The 4,897-nt window shown below is 40.2% G+C and overlaps 1 pseudogene; it reads right to left on the reverse strand.

Annotated features, from left to right (window-relative positions):
• Nucleotides 1-379: 379 nt before the first annotated feature.
• Nucleotides 380-1,515, reverse strand: LOC100758655 (annotated as a pseudogene).
• Nucleotides 1,516-4,897: the final 3,382 nt, after the last annotated feature.

Raw genomic sequence — 4,897 nt, forward strand, 5'->3', positions numbered from 1 at the left:
CTTTATCCATTCTTTGGTTGAGGGACACCTAGGTTGATTCCAGTTTCTGGCTATTATGAATAAGGCTGCTATGAACATAGCTGGGCAAGTGTCCTTGTGGAAGGGTGGACCATCCTTTGGGTATATGCCCAAGAGTGGTATAGCTGGGTCTTAAGGTAGATCTATTCTCAACTTTCTGAGAGACCATCATATTGGTTTCCATAGTGTTATGTTTTTATTTAAAAAGAGGAAAAGAGAAAGCTGCAAGATGAGGCATGGTAACTAGTTTATTATATGGCCTGGCAGAGTAGGGAGACTAAGAGAGAAGAGGAACGGGGTAATGGCTGACCTCCATGGCTGGTCACCATAGAGAGGCAGAGAGAGCACGTAGGGGGGAGAAGAGAAGAGCAGAGAAGGAGTGAGCAGAGAGAGAGTGGCGTAAAGAGAGTGAGCAGCAGGGAAGTTGGAGCTTTTAAAGGGAAGGCTGTGCATGCACTGAGGTTCCAGGCATGCCCAGAGTCCTCAGCAGGCTGTAATGCGTGGCGGGTGACGTGGTGATGACGTAGCACGATTTCCTGTTCGTGCCCTGACTGTTGTCAGGGAGCGGAGTCTGTCTCTTAAAGAGGTAGAGCCGATCAGCATCAAAGCCTGAACCTTTCACATAGTGGCTGTATAAGTTTGCTCTCCCACTGGTGGTAGAAAAGTGTTCCCCTGCTCTACATCCTCTCCAGCATGAGCTGTCACTTGTGGTTTTGATATTAGCCATTCTGACAGGTGTAAGATAGAATCTCAAAGTCGTTTTGATTTGCATTTCCATGATGGCAAAGATATTGAATATTTCTTTAAGTGTTTTTCTTGTCATTTGAGATTTCTCTGTTGAGAATTCCCTGTTTAGATTCATACCCCATTTTTTTTTAAAACAGGTCTTACCTCAAGTTTATTTGTAAAAACAGCACATAGCATGATCATCTGCAGATAGTGTGTAGGTGTGTCACACCAGTCCATCTGTCTTCACAGTGGAAGAAACCTTTTCTATGGGGCCTTCACAGGGGCCTGGGCACCTTTGGGAGCCTGAGCTGGAGTTGCAGCCTGGGCTTTAGCTGGAGCCGAGGTCTCTGCCTTGGTTTGAACCTTGGGCTTTCGTTGGCAGAGCCTGTGACCCTTGGCAATGTAGCTTCTAATCTGCTTCCCAAGCTTGGGGTGAGCGATGAAAGCAAGGTGGTTGAGTTTGCAGCTGGGGCCCTTTGGCATCTTGGGCTTCACCACCTTGGGCTTCACAATGTCCTTAATGGCTTCTGTGAGTGCGCTCATGGCCTTCACATTGCTTGCCTGCATCTTCTTCAGACCTTTCTTGTTGTGTTTCTTGGCAAAGCGCATGTTCCTTAGGAACTTGGGGTCAACCCCCTTAAGAGATTCATATCTTTATGATTGGGGTTTCTTGATGCCATTTTTGTGCCATTTCCTGGACTGGTTGTGTGTGGTGTGGTTCTTGGCCTTGGCCATGTCTGAACGGTATTTGGCAGCTCCCAAAGCACTTGGCACTGAAAGAGAAAGAGCGATTCATACCCCATTTTTTTTTTTTTTTACATGTTGACTATAAGTTTATTATAAGGCCCAGCAGAGTAGGGAGACTAAGAAGAGGAAAGGGACAGGGTAAATGGCTGACTGCCATGGCCGGTCACCACAGAGAGGCAGAGCGAGCGCATAGGTGAGAGAGAGAGTAGAGAGAGGAAGAGAGAGCGTACCCCATTTTTTATTGTATTATTTGATTTGTTTATGTCTAGTTTCTTGAGTTCTTTATATATTTTAGATATTAGCCCTTTGTCATATGTGGAGTTGGTGAAAATCTTTTCCCATTCTGTAGGCTACCATTTTGTCCTTTTGATGGTGTCCTTTGACTTACAAAAGATTTTCAGTTTCTTTTTGTTTTTCAAGACAGGGTTTCTCTGTGGCTTTGGAAGCTGTCCTGGAACTAGCTCTTGTAGACCAGGCTAGTCTCGAATTCACAGAGATCTGCCTGCCTCTAGGTGTGAGCCACCACAGCCTGGCAAGATTTTCAGTTTCATGAGGTCCCATTTCTTAATTTTCAATCTTATTGTCTGTGCTATTGATGTTCAGGAAGTTGTCTCCAGTGCCAGTGTGTTCAAGAGTATTCCCGTTTTCTCTTCATCAGGCTCAATGTATCTATTTTTCTTTTCAAGACAGGGTTTATCTGTGTAACAGTCCTGGATGTCCTGTAACTCACTTTGTAGACCAGGCTGGCCTCAGACTCACTGATTTCTGCCCGCCACTGCCTCCTGAGTATTGGGATTAAAGACAGGCACCACTACCCACCTGGCCAATGTATCTAATTTTATGTTAAGGTCTTGGATCCACTTGCACTTGAGTTTTGTGCAGAGTGATAGATATGGATCTATTTGCATTGTTCTACATGCAGATGTGTTAGACCAGCACCATTTGTTGAAGATGGTTTCTTTTTTCCATTGTATGTTTCTGGCTTCTTTACCAAAAATCATATGTTCATAGGTGAGTGGATTTATGTCTGGGTCCATGTCATTTGGTTTTTATTACTATAGCTCTATAATGGATCTTGAAATCAGGGAAAGTGATACCTCCAAAAGTTCCTTTATTGTACAGGATTGTTTTAGCTATCCTGGTGCTTTTGTTTTTTCATAAGAAGTTGAGTATTGTTCTTTCAAGGCTTGTAAAAAATTGTGTTGGGATTTCGATGGGGATTTCATTGAATCTATAATTTGCTTTTGGTAAGATGGACATTTTTACTATCTTAATCCTACAGATCCATGAGCATGGGAAATATTTCCATCTTCTGATATCTTCTTCAATTTCTTCAAAGACTTGAAGTTATTGTCATACAGGTCTTTCACTTTCTTGGTTAGAATTACCCCCAAGATATTTTATATTATCTGTGGCTGTTGTGAAGGGTGTTTTTGCCCAATTTCTTTCACAGAGCATGTCATTTGTATATAGGAGGGCTACTAATTTTTTTTTTTTAGTTAATCTTGTATTCAGCCACTTTCGATGAAGGTGTTTATCAGCTGCAGGAGTTCCTTGGTAGAATTTGGGGGGTCAGTTATGTATACTACTATATCATCTGCAAATAGTGAAAGTTTGACTTCTCCCCTTGATTTCCTTTTATTGTTTTATTGCTCTAGCTAGAACTTCGAGTACTATATTGAATGGATATGGAGAGAGTGGAAAGTTTTGTCTTATTCTTGATTTTAGTGGAATTTCTTTGAGTTTCTCTCCATTTATTTCTTAGCATCTAATGAGATGACCATGTGGTTTTTTTTCTTTCAGTTTTTTTTTTTTAAATAGGGTGAATTACATTGACAGATTTCTGTATGGTGAACCATCCCTGAATTTCAGGAATGAAGTATATTTGATCAAGGTCTATGATTTGATTTTTTTTAATGCGTTCTTGGATTTGGTTTGTATTTTAGCATCCATATTCATGAGGGAAATTGGTCTGTAATTCTCTTTGTTGAGTCTTTGTGTGGTTTGGGTATCAGGGTGACTGTGTTCTCATAAAATGAATTTGACAATGTTCCTTCTGTTGTTTCTATTTTGTGGAATAATTTGAGGAGTATTAACATTAGCTCTCCTTTGAAAGTCTTGTAGAATTCTTCACTAAGCCATCTGGCCCTGGGCTTTTCTTTGTTGTTGTTGTTGTTTTTGGCAGACTTTTAATGACTGCTTCTATTTTCTTAGGAGTTATTGGTCTATTTAAATTGTTTATCTGATCTTGATTTAACTTTGGTAAGTGGTATCTATTGAGAAAATTGTCTATTTCTTTTAGATTTTCCAATTTTGTGGAGTACAGTATGTTCTTATGATTCTCTGGATTTCCTTAGTGTCTGTTATTTATGTCCTCTTTTTCATTTCTGGTTTTGTTAATTCAGATATCCTCCCTATGTCTTTTAATTAGTTTGGATAAAGGTTTGTATATCTTGTTGATTTTCTCAAACAACCAACTCTTTATTTCATTGAGTCTCTGTATTGCTCTCTTTTATTGATTTCCACCCTGGTTTTTATTATTCATTTTTATTATTTCCCGTGGTGTTCTAGAGCTTTCAGGTGTGCTGTTAAGTCACTAGTATGAGGTATCTCCTGATGTGGGATAATGCTCTTGTTCACTGTAAAGATTTGTCATTCGTATTGGTTTAATAAAACACTGATTGGCCAGTAGCCAGGCAGGAAGTACAGACAGGGTTACCAGACTAGGAGAATTCTGGGAAGAGGAAGGCAGAAATGGAGTCCCCATCCAGACACAGAGGAAGCAAGATGAGAATGCCTTACTACTGAGAAAAGGTATCAAGCCATGTGGCTAAACATAGATATGAATTATGGGTTAAGTTAAATTGTAAGAGTTTGCTAGTAATAAGCCTGAGCAATAGGTCAAACAGTTTATAATTACTCTAAGCCTCTATGTGTTTATTTGGGACTGAATGGCTGAAGGACCAGGCGGAATAGAAACTTCTGTCTATAATCTCCAATTTCTTTATGGAGGCACGTAGTGCTATGAACTTTCTTCTTGTAAGTTTGGGTATGTTGTGCATTCATTTTCATTAAATTCTAGGAAGCCTTTTAATTTCTTCCTTTATTTTTGCCTTTACCCAGTGGTGGATTAATAGAGTTGTTCAGTTTCCAAGAGTTTGTAGGCTTTCTGTTGTTTCAATCCAGCTTTTTGTTTTGTTTTGTTTTGTTTTTGTTTTTTCCAGACAGAGTTTTTCTGTAGATTTGGAGCCTATCCTGGAACTCGCTCTGTAGACCAGGCTGGTCTTGAACTCATAGATATCCGCCTCCCTCTGCCTCCCCAGTGCTGGGATTAAGTGTGTGTCCTACCTGACTCAAAATCCAGCTTTAATTTTCAGTGGCTTGACAGGATACAGGGAGTTAT

Source organism: Cricetulus griseus, chromosome 2, assembly GCF_003668045.3.
Source record: "Cricetulus griseus strain 17A/GY chromosome 2, alternate assembly CriGri-PICRH-1.0, whole genome shotgun sequence".
NCBI lineage: Eukaryota > Metazoa > Chordata > Mammalia > Rodentia > Cricetidae > Cricetulus > Cricetulus griseus.